The sequence below is a fragment of the Cardiocondyla obscurior genome, linkage group LG16 (assembly GCF_019399895.1).
Source record: "Cardiocondyla obscurior isolate alpha-2009 linkage group LG16, Cobs3.1, whole genome shotgun sequence".
In the NCBI taxonomy this organism is placed as follows: Eukaryota; Metazoa; Arthropoda; class Insecta; order Hymenoptera; family Formicidae; genus Cardiocondyla; species Cardiocondyla obscurior.
Window position 1 is genome coordinate 2,616,566 of NC_091879.1, and position 27,382 is coordinate 2,643,947.

At 48.6% G+C, this 27,382-nt stretch overlaps 2 long non-coding RNA genes across 2 annotated transcripts in view; one reads left to right on the forward strand and one right to left on the reverse strand.

Moving 5' to 3' along the window:
- LOC139108925 (uncharacterized) overlaps positions 1-6,741 on the reverse strand; it is a 104,387-nt gene extending 97,646 nt beyond the window's left edge. The window contains exons 1-3 of the long non-coding RNA XR_011546747.1: positions 6,694-6,741; positions 6,459-6,582; positions 6,248-6,280 (exon numbers count right to left, since the gene is read on the reverse strand). This is a non-coding gene — a long non-coding RNA (uncharacterized lncRNA). The remainder of the gene's footprint in view (positions 1-6,247; positions 6,281-6,458; positions 6,583-6,693) is intronic.
- A 2,462-nt stretch (positions 6,742-9,203) lies between these two features.
- Positions 9,204-9,846, forward strand: LOC139109119 (uncharacterized). Its single transcript, XR_011546785.1, has 3 exons — positions 9,204-9,251; positions 9,363-9,486; positions 9,661-9,846. It is a non-coding gene; the product is annotated as an uncharacterized lncRNA (long non-coding RNA).
- The last annotated feature ends 17,536 nt before the right edge of the window (positions 9,847-27,382 follow it).

Genomic DNA, 27,382 nt, shown 5'->3' on the forward strand with positions numbered 1-27,382 from the left:
CTATTTATATATTACCGGAACAACGCGGAATTGCACTCGCTACTTCGAGCAAGGAGCAGCGCCCGCGTTACAAAAATGTGACAAACACATTTCGGTACAGAATCGTTCGCGCACTTAACTTCTTGCGAGTTCCCGTAATTAATATATGCACTCCGGCGCACGGGGTTTATTCAAACAATATGTGCGTGCATTATGCATTTGTACTAAGTGCAACTTGCGCTTCGAATTCCTTCAAGAGGAAACGGACTCTATTTTATTTCGCGGAAATAACGCCGCTTTTATTCGGCAGTCCAGGTAAATGGATCGTATTAGCAAATGCAAGTACAAGATTCCTGGCGGCTAAATGCATTCGGACCGCGCAAGCTGAGCTGATAATATGCTCAGACTTTTATTCGAGTTTTCACTTCGTGGCAGCCCCACCTTATCTCGACCCGTTAATTACCACGCGCGTTTCGTTATTAGGATACGACGGATTTTTATTTCACCTTAATTTTTTTCAGCGGGGCGCAGTTTTGGCAAGATGACGCCCGAAGATTTATCGGACGCGCGCCATAATATAAATTACACATTCGCTATAAATGCAGTAATTAACGGCAAACGTGATTCGGTCGGAAGGGCGCGTTTCGCCCGGCGAGATGTTCTCGAATGTGAATCGCGAAACGGTATACATTCTGGACAGAGCATTTACATTGTAACTATAGCCGCGGGCATTGTAAACACATTGACACGGAACATTCAGTTAACGTCGTGCATGCGGTAGGAATAATGCAACATGCGAAATTACATAATGGAATTATATTATGTCCCACGCGCGAGCCCCCGTCCCGGGGTAAATGTTCGTATTTTCTATCGCGTGTATTTTTCAGGAGCGCTCGGCGCGGCAAACTCGATTAAGAGATATATGGATTTTTCGCCGGTAAATCAAGATTTTATTACGCATTACACGCCGGCGTCGCATGGCAAATTACGGAGAACGCGTTACTTCACTCTTTGCCGCGTCCGCGGTGATTGCATAATCATTCTTTAACGCGCCCGACGGCCGCGGTGCTCTCTGCATTACACATTTTTAAAAGTTCACATGCCAAGTCTAATTTATTATTTTGAATGAATTAACGGTCGCTTGAAAAATTAACGAGATACGATCAACGGGGACAGAATCAACGACCCTGTCAATGATTAATTTTTAGCGCGACGAGGTGTCCGTCCCGCGTGTTCGGGTGACGTCGGCGGGCGAGTTTTTATCCTTTTCCCGGGGACAGCGGCCGAGTAATCGCGCGGTGGGCGAAGTGTCGAGAGCCGGAAGTCCGGTTCCGTGGCGGGCGTCGGTCGCGCTCGCCTAATCTCGAAACGCTTGTCCCGGCTTAAACGAACCTTGGCCGCTAATACGCGAGTGATTAATTATTGTTACGCGCCGGCGTTGCGATCTCTCCCTCCCTTCTCCCGCGCCCGCGGCCCTTAATGGAAATAACTAAGTATTGTTCGGGTGCATGCCTTCCGTACGGAAGCGATCCATCACGACCCGGATAATTAGTACAGCCGTGGTTGCGCGTATAATCATCACTCGGAATAATAATGGCGATCCGCCTCTCTTCCCTCTTGACACGCCGAGAGGTGCGAAACGACGCGGCGGGCACCATAAGCGACCCTCGTCGCCGCAGCGAGTTCACGTGTGGCGCTTATGCACACATACGACCCGCTCGTGATGCGCCGGTTAATTATTACTGGCGCCTTGCACTATTTGTTCACCGAATGATCACCGCTGACGCGTCGCGCGGATTGACCCTACACTTTCGTCGCCTTCGTGCGTGACGGATTTTGGTTTGTGCATTTTTAACAAATTTTATGAACGACCTTTTATGGACTTTGTAAAAAAAAAAAAAATAATGCATTGCATTTAAATTTGTTAAATAATTTACTTGTGCTATTTTTTTAATTGAGAAAATCGTAAATGTTTAAAGTAGACTGAACGTGCGCATCTTTATATTTGTATTACACGTTGGTTACTTGAGATATGCTTGCTTATTAATAGCGATGCAATTCGTATTCAGATATCGAGTTTCAAGATATTTACACTTTGTCGGATATATTAATTGCCTTGAGAGCGTGTAGCCATGATACCGCTCAAATAATGACGCGAGAAGACGAGTTTCGTGCATCCGCCGTGCACGATGTGCACCGATTAGAAATCTCGAGTCTAACTAATGTTAATGAGCGATACTTAATTGGACAACGCACTCTCTTCTAACCGTGCGTCGCTGTGATTAATTCTGATATAAGATTAATTCTACATCTCTTCCGCTTGGATTTTTTTTCTTTTAAGATGGTTTATCTACTCGTTAACGTATCCGTTAACAAATATATTCAGTTATCTGGCTCGTGAAACGCGAAATAATCTGTCTTCGTAAATATGTTCTTTTTTTTTATTGCGAAAATTAATTTATTGCGATACGTTAACGAATTAAAAATTCAGTTTTATTTCAAGTTAGTTTCGGTATATAATTGCATATAATTGCATTAAATATATGCAATAGTAATAAAAAAAATTCAAAGTAAAACAAAATATATGTCTCAATTGATTAAAAAAATTTTTTTTTTCAAGTATTAAACTTAATGCAATTGTGTAACAAATTTTAGGTAAGTTTAATTATTTTTAGACTAATTCTTCGTATTATCTCGTAATGTTTGAGATGCGAATTATGATTTCCCGATTATGCTACGCGCGTAAAATTCTTCGAGCTAGAAGCTAGCGGTCTCGCAGCATCCTATCATTTCTGGGACTCGATATATCCATTTCTGGTCTACCGGAGTCTTATTTACCGGACGGGGTTCGCGAGACGCAGTGCCACGAGACTTTGGAAAAATCAATCCCTCTCGCTGCGCAGAGCCAGTGTCGGTGCAATTCATTTGCATGGGAATTGCACCCCACGGAGACGGCTGCACTCCGGTATCGATTTTAAGTGGACCGCCTGTTCCGTCAGCCTCCTGTCTCGTCTTCTCTTGGACAGAAGCTACTCGAAGTCGCGCAAGCGCCACCGTAGAAACTTCTTCCATGGATTTCGCGAAAATCCCGAATCCGACTCGACCAAGAAAGGCCGCTTTGCGGAGCAGCGCGTGTCCCTTTCGGAAGGAACGAAATAACGTACGCGACTTGCTTTGTATTTATTCATTCGATAAATAAAAAAAAAATTAAAATACAACTGCGTTGAATCTTTCTTTCGCGCGATTAAATTAGGAATTAAATCGAGCTACAATTTTTTTTTTAACGCGCTCGCTTTTCAAGCCGCAGGTATTCGCGAAACCGGATTAAAAAGGAGTTCTCGCGAACGCAAGTAGCGCCGTAAAGTCACGGTACCTTCGAGGCGGGCTGCAAGATAGCGGCGAATTTAAAATTAGTCAGGCATCTACAGTGAATTTCGCTTTGTTGCCGAGGCGGGATTAGCGAAGGCGGGAGAGATAGAGAAGTCTCGTCGTGCGAATTACGAATTATACACGAGGCGGAAAGTAGCTAGCCGAACAAAAGTCGCTAGTTTAGGATCGCGGCCCTCGCCGGGGGGGAGTTTGGGGGGTGGTGCGCGAGTGGATTAGGTATCCCCCGTGGCCAGTACGTAAGGACAATAAGCCAAAAAGTTGGTAAGGCAGGCATGGCGGGCGCCGTAACCCGTTATGAAGCTCAGGGGTGAAGTCAAGATTGTAATTAGCCGGCGCTAAGTTTCGAGGTTTCTCCGGTATATTTGCATGCGATACGCTCCTCGTCCCTCGCGCCACCCTTGCTCTTCGTCCCCGGGCTACGTCTCTACGCTAACCGCCTACAGACAGCGCGCGTTTACGCGATTTCGTCGGCGCAATGAGGGCGCGTGAGATAGAGGCGGAATGCGCGGCACGTATCAAAATTTCGTATCGCAATACCGAGGCATCCGCCGGCAATCCGCCCTCCCTTAGCGCGCCTTAACGGACGAACGCGTCCTGCGCCTTTATGCGCTTTTTGATATTAACTTTGAAGAACTCTCGCAGGTCGAGCTCGCGCGAAAGTATCTTTTAAGCCCTCGCAATCGTGCTTGAGAAAACGTTTCTTTTTTTTTTTCTTTTTATTAATTTGCGTACGTAATATTATGCGCCTGAACCGCTCGTGTATTTATTTAACATTTAAATATTGCACCTTTGCAAATTTATAATATAAAACAGCTAGAGGGATTATAACGCGAATAAGTGTTACGGTAAATAGGAATGGTTTTTCTTTCTGAAAAAGAGCCTGGGCCATCGATCGCGCCAGCTGATGTGGAATCAGCGCGGACTTTCAAAACTTCAATTCTGCCGGCTGAGACGTCGATGGCGTCCGCGCGAATTTAGATTTAATCCCCAGGCGCCGGTATATACGTAGCGAGCGTTACAACCCGAGCGTGTCGATGAATAAATAACGACTCAGCAAACCTCCTCGACAATCGAGGCGCCCGTACGCCAGGATGGAAGTTTTATTGTCAACGATCGCGGGGTATCGAAGTGAATGAGCCCGGAATAAAAGGAGTCATTCGACTCCCGGAGGGGCGGCGGCGGTGAGGACGAGGGTCGGCCGGAGAAAGGTAGCGCGCCCTCTGTCTCTGTTAATGCATCGCCTCCGGAATGGCCGATTAATTCCAACTACGGGAAGGAAGCGACTATAACTCGTCTCCGAGGAAGCATTCTTAATCCGCGCACTCTTTATTCTCGGGCTTCGCTCTTGTTCCCTCCGTCCTGCCCTCTCGTCCTCCCGCCCTACCCCCCTCGATCTCCATTGGAGAAGAAATCTCTTGCCCTCGTCGCGGAGGACCGTGTGCGCGTTTCTCGGTGCTCTACCGAACAGTTAGAATACCGTCGTTGGCAATGCACTATTTTTTTTTTTTTTTTTTAATCGAAAGAGACCTTTTTTGTAACACCTCAAGTTTTTATTTATTTTTTTTTATATTTTAAAAGCAGATTGTCATCAATATCGTATTTGAATGTTTACCATTTATAAATCAGATTTGTTTGTGGGAAGAGAGATCGCAAGCGGGATTGTATTTTTTACGAATAATCTATTTGTTATTTTACATTTGTCACCGGCAAAACTAAACCTGTTTACGATCATTTTGTGCATGCAACATTTACCTTTGAAATATCAATTGTTCGGAGCATTGATTTGTATGTACGTGTTTGTGTTACAGGCTAACGTGGCCATGCGACTTCGATACGCATCGGTGAGTAACAAATCATCTTCAATTTTGATTATGTTAATATACGTTAACTCGATTGGAGTTGCTATCTAACTGTTAGAAGAAATTCTTCCCGACGCACTGAACGTACTAAAGAACATTTTTTATTGCCCACCCATCTTTTACTTAAAAAAAAAATTAATACTACTAGATTTCTTTTTTTTTTTTTTTTTTTTTTTTTTTTTTTTTTATCGACTTTTTTGCGTAATAAATTCTAATAAAATATAACAATATTTTCTGGACCGGAAAAGTTGCCGATTCGTAATATTCGCATACACTTTCCGCATATCCTGTCTCACGTGAACCGGGGAGGCACGGTCGAGGTGAAGCTCGCCGAAACACGTACGGCAATTACAGTGGCCATCCCGGAAAATAGAGGGTCTCTATCCCACGATTGTTATCTACACGTGTTGTTTATTGATTGTCTCGTTGTCTCGAGGCAACCGGCAACGTACGTCGTAGGGCCGAAAGCACGGCTGGCGGTAATTGCCACCGAGCGAAGAGGCGTAACAGAATGTACGTTGCGCGCGTGTTTTCGAAGAATTAAATTTCAGAAGGGATTAAATTTAAATGTATAGAGCCGGGGGGCTAAAGGATATCCCAGTCGTAAATATCGCAACTCAGGAATCGCTCGCGTTTTGCCGAGTCCTCGCGCGAATTGTCGAGAGGCATTAACGTATTATCAAACATAATCTCGTAAAAACGTATGCGAACGCTGCTAAAAGATCACTTATTTACCAAGACTCTAAATATAATTCATAGTAAGGTCTTTCACGTATTTTTTGTGCACGTGCTTTAAATCCTTGCGTTTCTAAAATATTAATTGAGAAGTCGCGGCATGTTTTATTTTTGAATTTATCTTGATAATTAATATTTTTCGCAAAGTACGCCATTTACGCAAATTATTATTCTTTTTTAAATATTCTTCCGTGTGCGATATAATATTCCCACCCAAAGTTTATACATTGTAAGAAAAATTAAACTTTTATTTTTAAATATTTTATAAAAAAAGAAAGACTTACAGAAAGATGCGCAGCGGCGGACATGTCGATAATCTGTAACAAATAAATATCAAATTTAAATTGTAGACATATTGAAAATTATTTATTGACTTAAAAAAATTTTTTACAAGTTTCTAAGAATTTTTTCTTTAATAAAAAAAATATAATAAATTTCTTTTTATTGTGAATAAAGCATAGATATTAATTTTATATAAAAGAAAGTATTGCTTACCCTGGGGTTGGTCCGCCGAAGCATGAAGCCTCTCCAAGGCCTGCTCCTCCTCTCAGTGGGGTCAGTCAGATGGACACTCGCGAAGCAACACTAACACAACACTAATGAACGGCCGGCTTTCAATCTAAACAGAAAAAGAAGTAATGATTAGATACATATTTTTGAAAAAATAACTAAAATAATGTAGAGATCATTTAACACGATTATTTTTACATAAAGAGAAAGTAATGCTTACCCTGGGATTGATCCGGCGATGCATAGTACCTCTCTCAGTGAGGTCAGGCAGTTTGGCACCCATGAAATGAAACCAACGAGTCGGCTTTCAATCTAAACAGAAAAAGAAATGATTAGATATACATTTTTGAAAAACATACTAATATAATGTAAAGATTATTTAACACGTGTCGCGTTAAAATACTTTACACGCACAGAGAAATAATGGGAGATGTTAATTTGCGAGAACAGATATCTTTAATTATTTTATGCAATTACATTTTTGCGAGAATAGCAAGAGCTCCGTTCGCTGCGTGGTACATGGTGCGTAGTCCATAATGCTCGACTCTTGCTTGAGGAATGCTGGGCCTACACCTCGCTCGCCCTGCTCGCTCGTCCGCCAATTGACTCTTGTGTACATACAATGCTCACTTCGCACGGGCCTCGAAGCAATGCTGTAAAAGTATTTCAGGCTCATTATTCTGGCAAATATTATTACCTATATTATTTCCATATCTCACTAGATTTGACTGTCGACATTTTAAAAGTACAAATTAATGCTTACTCTTGAGATTGCTCTGTCGATGTATAATGCTTCTCTGAAGTCTCTCTTTCTTTTTCTTTCTCTCAAGATATCTGGCCGGATCTTCTTTTGTACACGAGATATTCGTCACACTCGCTTCTAATCTCGATGATTATCTGAAATAAACAAAAAATGTTCTCGGTTAATCCAGTATACATATCAGTATACTATAATATATATATTTGTACGCACTCTCCGTGTGACGATTAATTGGCGCGTTTTGAGATCTGTTACGTCACGTTAATTAAGTCACGGCAGCCATTTTATGCACGGCAATGGTCTGACCGTACGCGCGAAATACACGTATCGAGAAGTTTGTTGCAAAGATCGCGCGGTTGCGTGGGTCTGTACGGCGTCATCTGGTCGCAAGTCAGCTGCCGGTAAAAACGAGAGAGAAGGAAAGTAGGTCATCAGCGCGTCAGCTGACCTAATCTACTTTCGGAGAATTGCTATCTCGGCTGCTCCCTGGCCGGCGGGGACGGCCGTCTGCGGATGAGGACGTACCTACGTACCGAGCTCTGAGTCGTACGACCGATTCTGACAGAGTTTTGTTCGCGCATCTCACTCTAGATTTGTTAACGCGTTCGCGAGAAATCCGTGGGTTACGAGACCGACTCGGAAAGCAAGAAGTAATTAATCGAGGCATAAACTTACTTCACGAGAAAGTGAGATGATCTCGGGTGCTCCACGTACGAAGAGGATGGACAGGAGAAGGATCTTTCGCCGAAATTATACCGCAATCCGTCCGTTATGCGTGAGCCAATCTTGCAGAGATCCTACGCCGACAACCGCAGGGAACAGAATGAGGTAAGGCGGATCAGCAGCCTACGTGACGACCGATCCCGGCCGAGCGCGCACGAAGGCGTCCGAGTTTTCTTCGCACATCTCGCTCTCTAGGTAGGTTAACACGTTCGCGAAAAATTCGTGGGTTATGTGACCGACTCGGAGAACAGAATATTATTAATCGAGGAATAAACTCACTTCACGGGAAAGAAAAATGATCTCGGGTGCTTCATGTACGAAGAGAATGGACGGGAGAAAGACCTTTCGCCCAAGTTGTACTGCATTCTGTCTGTTACGCGTGAGCCTATCTTGCGCAGATCCTTCCTCGGCAACCGCAGACGGCAGAATGAGGTGAGGCGGATCTGCAGCCTACGTGACGAACTGCTCGAGTCATACGACCGATCTCAACCGAGCACGAACGAAAGCGCCCGAGTTTTGTTCGCACGTCTTGCCATCTAGGTAGACTAGATCATTCGCGACTAATTCAACGGTTACGCGGTCGACTCGGAGAACGGAACATTATTCATCTTGGAATATATGACTTCACGGGAAAGTAAGATGATCTCGGGTGCTTCATGTGCGAAGAGGATGGACAGGAGAAAGATCTTCCACCCAAATTGTACCGCGATCCGTTCATTATGCGTGAGCCTCGATAATGAGCAACCACAAGAGTAAGCATTACTTTGCACTTTCAAAATGTCGACAGTCAAAGCTCGCGAGATATGGAAATAATGTAGGTAATAATATTTGCCAGAATAATGAGCCTGAAATACTTTTACAGCATTGCTTCGAGGCCCGTGCGAAGTAAGCATTGTATGTACACAAGAGTTGTTTGGCGGTCGAGCGAGTGGGGCGAGCGAGGTGTAGGCGCAGCATTCCTCAAGCGAAAGTCGAGCATTACGGACTACGCACCATGTACCACGCAGCGAACGGAGCTCTTGCTATTCTCGCAAAAATGTAATTGCATAAAATAATTAAAGATATCTGTTCTCGCAAATTAACATCTCCCATTATTTCTCTGTGCGTGTAAAGTATTTTAACGCGACACGTGTTAAATAATCTTTACATTATATTAGTATGTTTTTCAAAAATGTATATCTAATCATTTCTTTTTCTGTTTAGATTGAAAGCCGACTCGTTGGTTTCATTTCATGGGTGCCAAACTGCCTGACCTCACTGAGAGAGGTACTATGCATCGCCGGATCAATCCCAGGGTAAGCATTACTTTCTCTTTATGTAAAAATAATCGTGTTAAATGATCTCTACATTATTTTAGTTATTTTTTCAAAAATATGTATCTAATCATTACTTCTTTTTCTGTTTAGATTGAAAGCCGGCCGTTCATTAGTGTTGTGTTAGTGTTGCTTCGCGAGTGTCCATCTGACTGACCCCACTGAGAGGAGGAGCAGGCCTTGGAGAGGCTTCATGCTTCGGCGGACCAACCCCAGGGTAAGCAATACTTTCTTTTATATAAAATTAATACCTATGCTTTATTCACAATAAAAAGAAATTTATTATATTTTTTTATTAAAGAAAAATTCTTAGAAACTTGTAAAAATTTTTTAAGTCAATAAATAATTTTCAATATGTCTACAATTTAAATTTGATATTTATTTGTTACAGATTATCGACATGTCCGCCGCTGCGCATCTTTCTGTAAGTCTTTCTTTTTTTATAAAATATTTAAAAATAAAAGTTTAATTTTTCTTACAATGTATAAACTTTGGGTGGGAAAATCATACTGCACACGGAAGAATATTTAAAAATAAATAATAATTTGCGTAAATGGCATACTTCGCGAAAAGTATTAATTAACAAGATAATTTTAAAAATAAAAAATGCCGCGACTTCTTAATTAATATTTCAGTAACGCAATGATTGAAAGCACATGCACAAAAAGTACGTGAAAGACTTTGCTATAAATTATATTTAGAGTCTAGGTAAATAAGCAATCTTTTAGCAGCGTTCGCATACGTTTGTACGAGATTATGTTAGATAATTCGTTAATTCCCTTCTACAATTCGTTCGAGGACTTGGTAAAACAATAGTTATATATTTTGTATATCAGCGTAATTCTTAATTTATTGACTTAAAGAAGTAACGCGAAGACTGAGAGGTGCGAAAGATAAATCGCGCGTTTAGATTATACGGTTCGCATTTTTCGATCTGTTATTCGTCATATTTTCTTAAAGCGCCGATAGAGTTTCCATTAGCTTATCGGGTTAAACTTGCGATAAAAAGCGTGAGTTACGGGAATCTTCCTGTATAGCCGATGAAATTCCGGCGGAAGGTTCGAACCGATCTCGACGGGAGTTCCACATCCAATTTTCCTTGCATGATCCCGCGATGAACGGCGCGTACCGGGAGACTTCCGCGATAAAGAGAGAGAGGGAGACTCTTCGCCCCATACGAATCGACGAATGCAAGCATCGCCGCGAATTCCTCGGAGAAATCTTCGCGGCGTTACATCATCCGGCGCGCTGGCAACAAATTTGTTTCGCATTGTGCCACCTACCACGCGAGAAATGCCCGAGATACATTCGCGTCCCCGCGCGTGCTTGTCGAGGGAAGAGCGGGATATACCACCGAAGAGAATGACTAGCAAGTAGTTCGACAGATTCTCACCGCTCCAAGAAATTTCTTTGCTGACAACGCGGTCGCGCAATCCATGCTTCTAATCACGATACGTGTACGATAAAATAAGAAACGGATAAAAATTGAAAAAAACCCCTCTTTCTCTCTCTCAGATATTTCGTGTTCACAGAAATGCATTTGTAGGCGTAATCGATAGTACGCGGCGGAGAAATCGTTCTTTTTTATTACGTTCTTTTGTTCCGTCGACCAAGCGGAATCGGTAACCGTTCTTCGGAGGTGAGTCCCCGGCGCATTTCGCGCGTTAATCGCCGGTCCGTCGCCCATGGTCGATACCACATCCCCGCGACGACGCGTCGTGGAAGCGATGCCTTAGTCGAGCACCTATGCACACGCGGTGAGAGAGCGAGAGAGAAAGAGAGAGAGAGATAGAGAGAGAGAGAGGTACCTGACTACGTGTACGCCGTTAACGGGCTGCCATTTTCGATAAGAGGCGCCGCGAGGACGACACTGATCGCGCGCGACGTGCAGGCAAGCTGCTCGTAAAGTGTTTAGTTGAGGGCAGGTGGGGCGGAGGGCACCGCCGGCACGGGGTGGATGAGTTAAACTACACGAGGTCTGACGGTAATAATTGAGTGCCGCTCTGTCTAGTTAGCACCTTGTACCGCCGGCTGACTCTCGTCACTTTATCGACTAAACGACGGCGATGCGTGACAAATCCATCTTGTCTTAACCGCCGACGCCGAGTCGATTATCGACGGGTTCTCAAAACGGTCGCGGCGCGAGATTAACGTGTAAAGCGGCGCTCGCTCGCCTGCGTGTCAAAGGTTTCTATACGTTTAAATTTATTCTAATTTATTTAAAAGAATTTTTACTTTTTTAAAACACCGGCAATTAATTCGAGACGAGAGCGTTTGTACGCTTGTAATTTATGTGAATGTAAACGAACTGGCAATGCGTCGAAAGTCTGATAAAACGACTGGACGTCTCGATTCGAGGTGGCTTAATCTCCCGCGTACTTTGCGTGACTCCTAAGTCGTATGTCGAACGTCGGAGTAATAAAGGCACGCGAGCCCGATCGTTAACGCGGCCAAAAATTCCGTCGAGGGTGAGTCGCCGAAGTCGGTGAATTTACAACGTTTCTATGGAAAGTAGCCAATGTAAAAGATATTTGCGGCGCATCCCCTCGCGACTCCTTGCGATATCTCCCGGACCACCCTCGTCACATTCTTTTACCGTGAAGGAGGGCACGGGAGCGCGTCGCCGGCGATTCGACGCGAGTTTCAGCGTCACCGGGCGAGCTTGCTAATTACCGTCGGTGTAACAACGCCTCGCGCCGACCCGATAAAAAGTAATGATTCATTTCGCGCTACGCTCGTCGGTTTATCTGTTTCTGGCGTTGGCGGAGGAATCGTTCTTGCAGCTAAACAGCAGCGGGGCGCGGCGGGAAAGATTTACGTGACGCGGTGCCGGAGGAGAGAAGATATCAGACACGGGGAGGGAAGTGTCTGGCTCGTTTCTCCGTGCACTTTTTCGGTATCCCTTACCTCCCCGTTTTCCCACCGTTCTCGTCTCCCCCCTGAACCGGCTTCGCGAGAGATGGTGAACGCGCGGGATCGGGATTCTGCAGACGAGTTAACGCCGCCGGAGAACGCAAGAAAAGCCAGGGAACGAACGGTAGTCGGCCAAGATCCGGCGAGTTCGGCTCTCGAGTGAATAATTAAATTACGCGAGCGAGAGATCGCGCGACTGCCTGCAGTAAGAGGAGGAGGCGGCCCCGGGGCCGCCGAGGCCAGGTGGCGAGGGGGGCCGAGGGGTGCAGGCTCAAAGTTGAAATTTCACGCGCCATTGTTCGATCCCGCCGAAGGAATAGGAGTTAGAAGCATTTAGGGAGCGGCAGGCAGGCACGGGGCTGTGAATTACGGTCGAAGATACGGCGAGACGTGGCGTGGAGGCGAAGGGATGCCATGGATCGGCGACGGCGGCGGCGGCGGGGGACAGGGGAAAGCGATAGAGAAGGGCGGTCGGGGCTGAGACTTTAATTCCAGGCTACATCCACGGGGTAACGGAGCCACGCTTCTTCGGCCTAAACGACTTCGATTTCGACTCCACGCGGCGAAACGAGATTAATCGCGTCCCTTTTGTTCCTTTCACGGGTTACGGCGCGCGATCGGCACGGCGGTATACAATCTCGAGCCGCGAACGTTTGGTCGCCGCGTAATTTCGTTCGCCTTTTAATTGCGTATCTCTCTCGAGCGTACATTTGCGCGACTTCGATACGGGCTTGTACGTTGGGTCGAGGCGCGCAGCGACGCGCACGGACGAGACTCGGCAACCCTTTTGGCAATGCAAATGCAATTCGCCCATACGGTGGTGCGTACGCGACGAAGAAACGTCCGAGGTGAAAGACTGCGGCAGAGTCGGTGGCGCTGCGAGGGAGCGAAGAGTGGACGGAACGGGAAGGAGAAAGAAGACGGAGCGGAAGGTGGCAGGGGAAGGGGGGAAGAAGAGGGACCCGCATTCTCGGAGATTATCGTGCTCGCCATCAGCGTATCACGGCGTCAGAGGACAAGATTTATATGTAGAGTTTATTGTCGCTGAGTCCGCCCTACTGCGTTTTATGGATGTTTTTCGAAGGAGCGCTGCCGCCCGCGTGATCTATCGCGGCACCCTCGCTCTTCCACCCTCTCCTTCTCACTCTGTCACCGAGCTCTTTTCGCTCTTCCTCTCCGGCCCCCTCCCCCCGCCCTCCGTTGACTCCGGACCTCTCGCTTCTGCCGCCGCTCCGATTCGGTACATGAGGGTGGCGTTGAGGGAGACAGAGGGATTTCCTAATGAACGCTACGACGGAATCTCTCACTCTCTCCACCGCGTTTCTTCTGTCTTCCGTCTCGCGCTCTCCTGCTATCTCTCTCTCTTTCTTCCTTTCTCTCTCTTTCTTTCTTTCTCTCTCTCTCTCGCTCTCCCTTCTTTCTCTCTTCCACTTTTTATCACGTTGACTCTGCGCGCTCTTTCTCTCCAACTCGTTTCTGTAGTCAGCGCCACGTCGTTCGCCCCACACATTAACGCGAGATTTATACCGCAGAATCCTGGACGATATCGCATTTACATTTTTGTCGCATCACTATAAACCACCTACCTACCTACGTTAAACTACCCCGTCTCCCGACTGCTCCCCCGCCCGCCCGCTGCCACCGGCGCTCCGGACGCGACCGGGGCACGAGCAGTATTTCATGATCGAGCGAGCTTTGTTTCGTAACGCGCGCGATTTCGCGGAGGTCGCGCGGGTTGATTCGTTGTTTCGGCCGCCCGCGAGCGATTTCCATTGCGAAAAATGTGACCGCGCGCGCCATGTTTCGGGGGTAGTTACTTTTTAATGGCCCGGCGCTTTATTATCTGGACCTTAAATTATCGGTAAGCCGCGCGGGTCGTCACCGGCGTTCGTCACTATATCATTGTTCCTGCATAAAAAAAAAATTGAGCGTAGTATCACGTTGCATAACATTACAAAGATATTCGCAAAAATAAAAATATTCCGGCACAATAAAAGTGCTTCAGATCCAAAAAATGAAAGGCCCTGATTCAAAGAGATTATTATCAATTATTACAATTTTTCCTAACAACCTGCATAAAGTTCCTCGATTTAACTGAAACGGTCTTCCGGCGCGTTGGCGGTGTAACGAGCGGCGCGCGAAAGTATTGCAGTTTCACTTTCGCCCTCGAGGTTCGCAATAGCGTCGGCGACGATTTGTGGAGGGCAAAAATGCGGGAGCTCGTCTTTTGGATGTGTGAACGCGCCGCGATGGCGACCGACCCCGATTCCACATAAACACGCGAACGGTGGAGGGAGATACATGGGCGGCAGTATGTTACACGTGTTACCGGCCGGCACGTACGGGTTACGTCCGGCAGTCAATCGCTCTAATACTCGCGCTTGGCTGCGGCCGCCGTGTATACCGGCGGCCGTGTGCACCAGCGATGCAGGCCGTTTCCAGCCTCCCCCCTGGCCCTTCCCACCCCGTCCTCGCCGTCGCAGGAACTACATCACCAAGTGATTACCTTCTACCCCACGTGCGCACCCCTGGCAATGCCATCGGCGTCGCGCCCCGACGCGTCGCTCGACGTCCGCGATCGTTTCCTAAACCTCTGCGGCCTGTCACCGCGCGTCATCTCCCGAAAAAAGTACCGCGAGATTGATGCCGCGACACTCAACGCCCCCCGCGTCGTCCCGCGCACTTCGACAAGCCCGTCCGTTATTTCGGTTTTTGGCCCGTCGTTGCTCCCGTCGTTTGTCTCGCACCGCCGGGCAATATCCGGTGAGTTTCGCTCTCTCGCCCGAAAAGCTATAAATCGCCTTTACGATACCGTCTAATAATTCCGCTGCGCGATGATAAACGTAGACGCGGCGACAATATCCACGCTGCCCCGGTGACGCGAATTAAGAGTCGATGGAAAATTAAGATGCTTCTCAGCGACAGCGTTAAATAATCAAACGATCGATTATTAATTAATATCGAATTGTTTATCAGAGACTATCTTCACTAGAGCATTTTATTCGCACGTTGCGAACGTGGTAATCTTGCGGTGATTATTTTAGTTCAAACGCTAATAGTACGTTTCACGGATCAGCGCGCGTATCGAGTTGCATAATGCGGCAGCGACAATGGATTGTTCCAGCGCGACAACGCTCCTCGTCTTTACGGCGCGAGTTTACCGGCCGCATTACGGAATCGAGTGGCGGGCTCCGCGACGCGGAAAATCGCGTACTCCAAATCTATCCGATGCAAACGGCGTAGCGCGGCGCGGCGCCGGGTATCGTTAGCGCAAACCGAGCGTAATTGGCGTGGTGTTTAATTCAAGTTAAAAGCAAAGCTCCGGGCTGTCTCCTCCGGATCCTCGCCGGTGGCTTAGACGTAGTCGTGGCTCCGCGTGACACGCGCGTTCGTGGACCAATTAAGATTACTTTCATCGAGCGTCGCTGGGATTATTCACGCCACCCTGGCAGACTTATTATGCGTGTTTAACAAAGCTGAGCTGATTATATCAATAAATTAAGGAAAGCTACAACACCCACCCCCGCCGTAGCGCGCGGGCAGCCCTCATTTCCCTCCCGGGCCTTCCTTCTCCCCCTTCGTCGCAGCCCATGGGAGTCCGGTGTGCGCCGTACTCCCGGAGCCGCTTTACCAAGGCGTACATCACCGACGTCCAGGTCGCTCCGCCCTGAGTTATGCTCGACAATTATACCTATCTACCCGCGCGGTGGGCGTTATTATCATATTATACTGCGTTACCCCTCCGCGCGAGTGTGCACGCGCGCGTATGCGCCCGTGTGTGTCTAACTACGGTTGACGTCGCGGAGTACCGAGGTCGACGTCCCGATCCATAACGTCGTAACGGCCCCGCGACTCCTTGACAGTTATGTTTTATTAGAGACCCCCTTATTCGCCGCGCCCCTCATTTTACGACGTGCCCTCTCCCGCGCGCGTTTTTGCCACGGCGTCTCCTATCGGACGTACCCGAGGAGCATCCCGTTTTATCGGATTTTAACACGATTTATGAAGCTTATCATGTCGACGTTCTGTTGTTCCTTCCCGTATCGCCGGACAGATTATTCCGCGTCTTCCGGTTCTCGTTTTCATCCAGGTGCTCGCAGCTTCATTCCGTGCAGTTATATTAATTACAGAGCTGCGCCAAGTCCGTTGATCGAACCGTCTTGAGGAAGCAAGAGTTCCTAGATAGCATATCGGTTCGGCGAGCCCCGATCGATCGATGCGTGTCTCTCTGCGGGCAATCGGGCTTCGAGCCAAAGCCCGTGCTCTGCGGGACGTTCGTGAAAAATCCCTGAATTATGATAATGGCGCCGACATAATGCGATCCAATGAGGCAATCAAGGGGTGGCGGCGGCGGTGGCGGCGGCGGGCGTCGGTTGACGGTATCGATGGCCGATGTCGGTGTTGCGGGGTGGCGCGAGTTACGCGTCCCAGGGTCGTATTAGTGTCGCTGGCCACCGAGCCGGGCCGAACGAGCATGGGCGATCTATGTGTCGGGAACGATACAGCGCGTGTAGCGGGTATAATTGCCGTTGGTGGGCAGCAGTTGCTCTAGGAGGACCCGTTTCCATCAATCAGCCCTCTCCGCGTTGAACGCGCGCCCGCGGAATCGCACACGACTCGCCGGCCGATCGCAATTGTCCCCGGATGCGGTTCGCGCGCGCACGATCTATGTCTCGCGGCGAATTGCCGCCGGCCTGCGGGCTACTCTCGCTCCGCGAGGCGTCGAAATATCGCTTTTTCCGGTTCGCCGCGGAACGAGTCGTTCGCTCACCGCTTTTTATTCCCCTTTTTTTCTTCCTTTTTTTTTTTTTTTTTTTTTTTCAAGACACGGACGCGATCAACGTTTAATTAACGGAATTTATTTGCGTCCATCAACGAAACGTTTCTCAGCAACCGCGTTACCCCTTCGCGCGATTTGTTCGCCGCTTTGTAAAATGCAATATAATGTTGAATGGCAGTACGTAGAGAATTATTATATTGTTCGATATAAGTGAGACAAGAGAGCTCTCCAATTTCGAAGCGCGATAGTAATTAATCCCTTAGTGATTTCCGCGGATGTAGACGCTTATTTATTATACAAATTACTTCAGACGTCGATCTACGTTCTCCCTGTCTCTGTCTCTCCCTCGGCCTTCCTCTCTCCGTCGACCGAACGTATATGCACGCGTGCCGATGTGTAGGCTGCATCCGACGTACCTGCAACGAACACATACGTAAGCATATAGTCTAGCACGTACGGTGGGGCCTGCTGATGGGACGGGACGCTATGCGGGGTAGTTATGGGACCACGAGGATGTTAATGACCATAAACAAGCAATCACTGTAATCCGCCATGAGTCACTCCAGCTGTCCGCCTGGCTACATAGATACGACCTGCCATATGCCCGGCCTAACTGACCAGCGGTGGATATGCGCTGCCGGATCATTCGTGCTCCTCCGGCTCCCCTAAAACACATTGCAATGGACCGTGCCGAGGACCGCGTGGAATATTATATTTAACGGATTTCGCACGATCGTTGAAAACGTCGCGGTCCCTACAAAATTACTTTTTAAAGTGATATATTCGTGCAGTCACGCGAATGAATTTTTCCAAGCAATATTTGAATAAAGTTAAAGGCACGACTATTTTTTTTTATATTTTATTATTATTTTTTTTTGTATAAATTACGTAGAAATTACATGCGCGACGTAAGAAAGGAGCCATAAACGCACGGGTGAAGAAACAATCGTGACAAATATCTGAAAACCGGGAATTATCGCGCGGCTTTGGATTCTCTCTGCGCGCAGCGATCAGAAACGACCGCGATAGTACGGAAAGAATGGAGAAGGGCGGGCGGAAAGGTGCGCGACGAAGAAAGGAGGCGCGAGGAAAGACGGAGAAAGAGCGGGCTCGATATCGACATCCACGGCGAACCTTACGATCGAGGCTTACGACGATCGTAAATACGTCGGCGATACGGCCCTCTCTCGTTGAAGATACCGAAAGGATAGGAAAAGGGGAAGGTAGATGAATAGATAGAGACAGTGAAACCGAGTAGGAGAAAGAGGGGAACCGGCCGCGGGGGGGCGAGAGGACCGGGAAGGGCAAGAAGGAGCACCTAACCGTGCCGAAACATTTTATGAGTATCGATCTCTGACATAAAGCGACTTCCTATACTACGTGGCGCACAATACACACGCACGCAACGGCGCACACGGACGCGCGCGCGAGTCTGCCCGGGATAAAGGTATTACTTTACGTGTTACGTATACCTCCGCTCATAACACTCGATACCTACATTACTTCGCGAAGCGCCGAAGGCCGGCACTCGTTACGCCGCCGCGTATCAAAGACGAGTCGCGCGATAGCCGCTGCTCGTTTAAGACCATCGATTGCGAGGCGAGGATCGTTGCGTGCGCCCCTTATCCTCTTAATCGCGATCGTCCTTTGAATTATTTCTTCGGAGCGAAGCGCAGCCAACGTATTGTTTCCAGTATACGTATCGCCGTTTCCTCGCGATTCCGCTTCGCAGCTGGCTGATAAGGATTATGATCGACATTCTTTCTTCGTTCCCGTTTTATGTAGGGATTAATTAAACGGAACTTACCTCTGTGAAATTAAACATCTTAATTCATTGCATTCGAGACTGGGAAATAATTTACGTAGCTGGTACGCGTTAGATTTCTTTTTTTTTTGTTACTTTGTTTTTAGATTAATTAAATAGCAGATGTTTGTTAGAATTTTTAATTGTACTAATTATTTAATAAATTATATTCGGAAATTAGAGGGAGGTGGAGTCAGAGTCTGCTTTAAGCACCCGTCGAGAAATCATAATTGAATGGAGCGCGTAACAGAAACGTATTGCATTCGCGTCGCGTGTGATTAACATCGATCACGCCGGCTTTTCCATTAAGAAAGCCTCGCGGAAATAGACGGAGATCGCTCTCAGAAGTTCTCGCTCGCTCAATGTTACTTCCGTAAGGAAATTAATACAAACAAGTGGCGACGGCGGCGGAGGCGGCGACCATGAAGAGGGTAGAAGCGATGGGCTTGGGGGTGGCAAGCAGCGGCAGCGCGAGGCAAGGCCGCGAAAAGTTGGCGATGACGGCGGATGTTATTGGCAGCGGGGCCATTCGTCGCGATGATGGATGTTTGACAGGCGCTCCTCCGCTCGCTTCGTTCGCTCGCCAGGCAGTTATAATAAGTAATGGGCTCACTTCCGCCGCCATCGCTGCCCGAATGCCTCACTGCCTTTGCCCGGCCGTGCCTCTCGATGCCCTGCGAAACCTTCGTGCGCCTCCGCCGCCCTCTTTGTCCGTCTCTCTCTCCGCATCTCTACCCGTCGGCCCCTTCGCGCTCCCCCTTCGCCCCCTCCGGCCGTTCTCCCTCGGCCACCATCCCTTATCGTCGTCCCTTTCCGTCCCCGGCTTCTTGTTTCTCCGTCTCGCTCGCTGCCGCTCCGTTCCCTCGGGCTGAGTGAGGCCGGGGCCACTCGTCTTCCTACTCTTTCCATCTCGCCTCCGCCTCCTCCTCGTAATAACTACAAATCTGTCACGCATTAATTCTCCGTCCGGCATAAATTCGAGCACGGTACAAGCGGAGAAGGAAAAAGTTATCGCGCGGGGGTCGGGACGGCCAAGTCCGCCCTCCCCCTCTTTCTCTTCCTCGCCCCTTTCCAGCGCCCCGGTTTCGACTCGCCACTTCGTGCCCCCTACAGAGAAAGAGAAAGGAAATATAGGGGCAGAATGCCGGGGCGAGGAGTATGATGTTGTGCAAGAGAGGGTGGAAAGCCGGGAGAACGAAAACTGTTAATGTCGTAACGTCGCAGAATGAAGAGCGCCCCATGGTTAATAATTCTTCCAGCGCTTGATGATACTTGCGAGATTCATTGGCGCCGCGCCGCGCAGAAAACAAATACCGATACACTTTGACGGAGCTGACTGCGTACTGCATTTATACGAGCAACCCTTTTATTCGTGCAAAGTAGAATACTCATTTTTTTTTTTTATGGCACATCCAGTAACTACAGAATCTTTGTTATTAGTTCGCAGGTAATTTAGTTCTAGATAAAATATTAACTATAATTTATTTTATCAAGCGCAATTTAAATACATTTGCATTATTACGCAATTAGAGCGTCCCGCGGAAGCAAAATAAATATAGGCAGTCGTAGTGCGTACAAGTAATTCGTAATGAAATTAACATTCGTTGATCTGAAACTGAACACTGCTAATAAAAGGCCACTCGATGTCTGGCCGTGCGAACATAAAGCGGAAAGAGGAGAAGATAGCCGCCCCGCTCGGAGGGGATCGTCGCGTCGATCCCGCAACGCGCGGCAGTTATTTGCAAGTGTTGTGAATTTATATTCGCGTCAGATAGAAAGGGGACGGGCGGGGAAAGGGACCGGGCAGGAGAGAAGAGCGCAGGGGTTATCCTCACTCGATGCAACGTTGTTTATCGGTGTGCTGCCACGTCGGGCGCTCTACTTTTGCGCATCCACAGCTGCCCCTCTCGATCGTCACCCCGCGACATCGACATTATCGTAAAACCGCGCTTGATTCCGCATTCGTTCTCGCGGGATTTTTATTGCCGAATTTTCCGGCGCACGGCCGCGTATCGCACTCGACCGCTGTATTGTCACATTTGAGAAACATCGATTGTAGAACTTTCAAAGAGTCGGCTATTGAAAAAAAATCGGACATATAAACGTTTAACGTTACGTCAAAATAAATTTGTAATTTTGAAATATCAATCGTTTGATTTAATTAAAAAAAAAAAAAAAAGGGAAAAAATGGAAACACTTGTCGGTCGTAAAAATGCAGAAAGGATAAAGAATTTTTTTAATCGTTCTCTGAAAACTCTCAACTACATTTTAATTTCTGGAAATTATTGCTATTTATTCGTGTCGCGGTAATGAATGATTAATACGCATATATATATATATATTTTTTTTTTAATAACGGCAGCTTAGACACTTGCTTAGCTAGGCGACGTTATGATGCCGTTAAAACGCGCGATTGAGACGCGAGAGATTAATTCGAGAACCGCCGGAGTCCTCTCCCGACACAGGCAAATAAAAGACTCGTCCCGACTTGTTCGGTAACTCTGCGACGAATTCCGGTCGAAGTTCGCGCTCTCGTTTCGCATTCAATGTAATAGACTCGTTACAAATAGCGGTTCGGTTAGGTTAAACAGCGGGATTCCCGGCGCGGGCGAGGAAAAGGGACGCGCGGAGCGAAGGTGAGGGCGAGACCTGCCGCCACCCTCCGACCGGCAGAGGGACGCGGGAGGGCTCCCTCAACGACCGTGACAAATAACTCTCCTTCAACGGGGGTCTGCATCATTTAATTTTCCTTAGCCCCGCCACCGGAATCGATGATCTCCTCCGCCGAGTATCTTACCGAAGACGAATGGGATGACTTAGACGCCGTTTCACCACCTACCCGCCGGAGGCTAGATCGATCAACCAGATCCCAATTATTCGCGGAAAATTAACCTTCCGCATTCGACGCGATCCGTCGACGGCGATTAATGATCGAAATTGCACAACGCGCGCGAACCACCTCGATAACATAACTCCCGCCGACGTTAAATATGATCTAAGCGCACGTCCGACATTTACCTCGCGATCTAATCCGGAACTCGCGTTATTTCCGCGAGCTCCTGTGCACATAAAATTTTTACAAGAGAATATAAATTCGCACGTCACTAATGTTTTCGTTAAATTATCATGATACTTATATTTGACTTCGGCTATGAATTAAGAGCTTACGTCGGGAAAACAATTTTGCTACCGGAGCAACTTAAAGTTGTTCTCTTAAACGTACGGCGTTAAACGATAACGCGATTGCTGCTGGAAGCGGTTTGAAGGGCGATGCGGTGTCTCGGCAACTTCGCGAGAAAGATCTCCCTTTCGCTCTTACTCTCGGTTTAACTATCAAACGAAAAATTAGAGTCCGCGCTCAAATCCGGGGACGGAAAGTCTAATTTCGGGGTGAGCGTAGGGTGCGGAGGGCCATCGCCTCGGTTCGAGCGATTCTCCCGACATTTACAGCCTTCAATTTGCCCTTCCGAGAAGGTGGCGGCGGTGAGCGAGCCAGGAATGTTAATTAAAGCCGTTCACTCCTCGATCTCGCGCTTCGACTAATTAGTCGCGTACAATGCCACCGTGAACGCCGCTAGAAGAGCCCGGCCGAGCGAGACGAAAGGGAGAAGGAGAGCGGCGCAGGGTGCGAGCGCGGGAAGGAACGAGACAGACGAGGGGCAGAACCGACCGTGGCAGCCAGAGATCACTTCACTCGGATACCCCCGATCTCGCGTTCAAAGGAACTGGCGAACGTCAAACCCGCCCGGGTCGCATCCACCGTCGTCCCGGTCGAAAGAAGAATGCCAATTTGCCGAAAGCTCTCTTCGCGGTAGCCGAACGTCACGGAACGGAAATTCGTAAAACGGAATTCCAGAAAGATCGGCCTGTCCGACTGGCCAGCGTGCGCGCGCCTGTCGGCAAAGGGACATCTCGCTCCATGGAATTGCTTTTAATCTGACTTAACATTATCTGAGATACGAGCGTTCTTTTATAAACTCGAGCGATTCGACGGCGATTTACCGCTCTCGCGTTATGCTGCATTAAAAAAAAAAAAAAAATTGAAACTCATATTTCTAAAATACAAATAAATTTACATAAATAGAATACGCGGAATATTTAGCTGTCAAATATAAATTTTCGTCGAAACGAAGAAGCCACGAAGCTGAATTAAATTTTTCGCCGTTTGCGTCTCGCGAAGACCGGTCGCGGGATAAGGCTTCGCGTGAAAAAAAAATGCGCGCTTCGATATTCAGTGGTGCGAGTGAAGCTTAAAGATGTCCCTCCGCGAAATACCTGTACAGCTCGGTATCGATTCAGGGCGCATTGTATGCAAATCATCTATACAATCGTCAGAGGGACATGCTCCCGTGCTCCAGAAGTTTATGTCGCCCTCGACTCCCTCTCCTCGCGCGCGTGTATTCTTCTCGCATTTGTCTACGGGCTATGAACCCGTTAGGCGGCTCGGGGGGATCGAGGAGTTAAGACGATCGTAACCAGGAGAGATTCCGGAGGACTTTCCGTTGAGATCCGGCGGAAGGAGCGCTCGTAGGAAAATTCCTGTACCAGGATAGCACGCCGATACGAGCGGAACGGGGTAATACAGCCGGGACGGAGGCGGGGAACAGGGGGTCGCGCGGCGGCGGGGGACCTCATCTAAAGTTACAAATCGCAATTCTTCCATGGCCGTGGTTCCGATTCTGTAAAGTTATGTTATGGCGCAAAGTAAGCGGGATTTATCAAGAAAGTTGGTATAACTTCGCTACGACTATTGATGCAATGAAACGATTGGCTCCGCCTCATTTACCACCCCTCTTCTGCGATCTCTCACCCCTTTCCCCCCATGGCGAGATCTCGCTAACGCGGAGGTATTCTTCGTTGTCGACCTGGCCTCCCATCAATTGAAAACCAGTCCCCCGCTTTCTCATTGATACCGATTCTTGAAGCGTTCACGTTGGATTAGCTCTGCGCTCCTGCGGGTTCCCTAAATATCGAGATTCCTTTTTTTTTTTTTCGCTCTTTTACACGTCGCACTTTACAAGTTTTATTTTCTATACACTTTTCTCCATTTCGTATTTTGATCACTGCGATATTAATCACGTCTTTATTCACCGAAGAAAATTTATATAAATCTTTATACGCGTGGACAGATTTTTAATTCTCTCTCTTTTTTTTTTTTCTTTTCTTTTTACATCAACGTCGCGCAACTTCTACTTCCGTTTGCAATATTACGTCAGGTATAAATATTGCTCGACCGTTTCTTCCTGTTTGTATTGGAGGCGACGCGATATAGGGCGGAACGGGAAATTCCCGGGGAGAAGCTTCAAGCAGTGCTCAATCAATTTGCTCGGAAGACATTACGCGTCGTCCAGGAGTGAAACGTAGCGGCGTATTGGTGCCGGCCGTGGACGGCCGCGAAAACGAGAGGGATAGAGGAGAGACGGAATCGTAGGTTTATCTGAAAATATTATGATGGCGTCGTCCGTGCTCCCGTTGCAAGGTGGCCGCCGGTTTTGATATGTCCCCAGCGTGGTGTAGAGTCGCGCGCGACCGTATAGCTGAAGATATATGAACGGGATTGCAATCATGTCCGTGTTACCCGAGAGTGTCCTGTTGGGATAATATAAATATTGTACAGTCGTCGGCGCGATGGCGGTCGATCCGACCGGACGGAGGGGTCGAGACGCGCGGGGTGAGAGCTCGTCCAGCCTCGCGGCGGGGGCGAGTGGCGGCTACGACGTCTCTTAGAATATTAGCCGATATCCTCGGGTATCGGCTCAAGTATTTACGAGGACGGTGTTCGCGAGGGCGGAGAAGCCGGCGAGGACGAATCCCACGGAAAAGAGTTGACGCGAGAGCGAGAGCGAGGGAGAGGAGGATGCTTGACGAAGGTAGCGGCGAGAGATAGCGGGAGGGAACGTAGACGGGAAAGGGTAGGTTACCGCGTATCTGCTCTAGCCAGTGTACAACACGGCGGGATAACGGGACAGCGTTGGCCGGATAAGATTGCGAAACTGGTGGTCCTCGGTCCCTGGTGCCCTTTACCTTCTCGCCGCCGGGGAGGGGAAGATAGCGTTGCCCGACCGCGGGAGCATCCGTATACGAAAAATCCGGAGTTACGTATCGACATTGGCCGTAGTTCCTGATTTTTCGTCGGCGATCGGTGGACCGGTGGCCCGCCTCGTTTCACTTCGAGTAACGCGCGGCGGAGGAACGTAACAGAGCGCAGCGGGCACGCGTAAGCCGGCTAAGCAAGCGTTGTGATGTAGTAGCAGGAAAAACTTTTCTAATACCGTCGCCCCGTCCGGGATTACGCCGGAGATTGAAACGTATATATGTATTTACGAACGCGAGCGCACCTTCGGCGAGTACGACAAGATCCTCGGAATTTTTCCCTCTCTTCCTGTCCCTCTGTTTTACTTTTTGCTCTTTGCTTTTCTTGCCGCCCTTTCCGCGATCCCTCTCGCTCCCTTGGTTTCCCTGTTACTTAAACGGTCCTGCCCTTATTGCTTCTTTGGAAAGTACCGCGAAACCTTGGTCGTTATTACTTCGCAACGAGTCCGGGATAACAGCGTCGCGCTGAGAATTATCGAAGTTTATATGTCCCATGAGGAGTCGGCGTTGCGAGTCGCCTCTCGATCGACCTACTCGAAATTTCATTCGATACACCCCGGGCCGGCTGAGGCGAGCGCTTCGAGGTATCTCCTGGCAACGGCGAGCGCACTGACGAGCATAACCACAGGGCCTGTCCCCCCGGAGTGAGGAACTGCGACACCACATAGTTGTTGCACGAGTCTCCGCCGCGACCTCAACTCTCCCCTAAACCGTCCCTCCGGCGAGCCGGCGGCCACCCCTGGCACCGAGGCCCTCTCTTCTCCTCCGCCCGCCCTCCGGCCGTCCACCCGCAGAGACCACGTTACAAGGGGCTAGTATTTATGTACATTGTTGACTGGCACGTGGATTTATGCACGTCCGTTATATTATGCGTCCTGTCGTCCCCCGTGTAAAGCCGGTATGCCTGGCACCGTCTCGCCCCTGCACGCAACATGTATTTTGGTCGAGCGTCTCGCCCGATCCGGCGCAAAGTCGAGCCTCGAACGATAGGCCTATCTCGCACCCGAGCGCCGTAGATATGAATGCAGAGTGGAATTGGCGCGATAAAATAAATCACGAGTGACGCGAAATTATTTTACAGAGCACGATAAATAATTAATTCAAAGGAATTTAAATTAAAAAAAAAAGAAATTTATTTTTTATACGCATGTGAGTATACGGATTAATTAATTCTTGCAATTTGATAACGGTTATTACGAGGACCGTGAATCGCGTGTATGCGGGGAAGAAGCCCGACGAGATGACGGTTGTTTGCGAGTCCTTCTTAGAACATCTTCGGGTACAAAGCCAGAGTCCTGGTCAGTGCTCTCGAGTTGACGTGGCCCCCGGCAGGGTGGGCATTGTGTCGGCCCTCTCGACCACCACCGCAACCTACACTTCCTTACTTCGCCACTCGACGGTGAACTGAATCGAGCATGTGGACGGGACAGCAAGGAAATCTCCTTCTTGCTCGAGACCCGTCATTCCTCCCCGTCTCTACCCTCTACAACCTTCCGTTCGTCGTATCCACCGGCCGAGTCTCATGCCAGCTCCAAATGTCTGTCCAGTGTCCGCCGCCGCTGCTCGCCAAGTAAGTTTCGACCTCGGGGCGATCAAGTTCAGGAACACGTATCCACGACGGATCCACGGATCAAGGGGCCGGGATTTAAGGGCCGCTCTTTGAAACGCGACTGCTGGCCGTCGGTTACCGTGCGCCAACAATCAGGGAAAAAGCTCGCGCGTGAGCGTCCGCTCTCGTGTTATATCCGCCATAAATTCGCCGGTGCGATTTCTCTCAAGTGCGGTCGTTCGGCGAGCGCGAGCGCGGGGAGGGGGGAGAGCGAATCTATGAGGTAGTCGGATTCGGGTTCCCAGCAATTAGCCTCACGGGACTTGGAGAGTAGCTAGAAGACGCGGTCGGTACCAAGGTGGTCGGAAAGAGCCAGGTCCTTCGACAGCGACCGAGGCTCGCCGGCGGCGGCGGCGGCGGCGGTGGCGTTACCCCCGCTCCATCGACGTGGTTTTAGTGTCTCGGGGAGTAATAACGTCTCGGGGTGTAGATTATACGGTGTCCGGCCAGGAGCGGGCGAGTGCCCAGTTGGGTCCTCCGATGATGCAAGGTCCCCCGGTGCCACCGCCGTCCGGACATATATTAGCATTCTAACCAACCATTATTATATGCCTGGTGAGCCGCGTTGGGCCGAGAGAGCACTACCAGCGCCCGTGTTGCGTACTTGGACCAAGTTTACCAACAATTCACCGGGGCTCGCGCTCTATAATGGCCCCACGGCTGCTTAATTTATCGCGGTCATAATTAATAGCTTTGTAATTTTCATACAGCCGTACACGGGCCATGTCGCGGAATTTATGGATACGTTTTCGTTCGCGATTATCGATTTCGCGCGCGAGCGAGACGACGCGATTAAATCGTCGACGGCCACCGATTGTCGAGCGACGACGGAACCGTCGCGTTCTCCTCTTCAGAAGGTCTGCCGCGGGTTACGAATGTGCGCGACGCTTATTTTCCGAACACCAGAGAGAGCG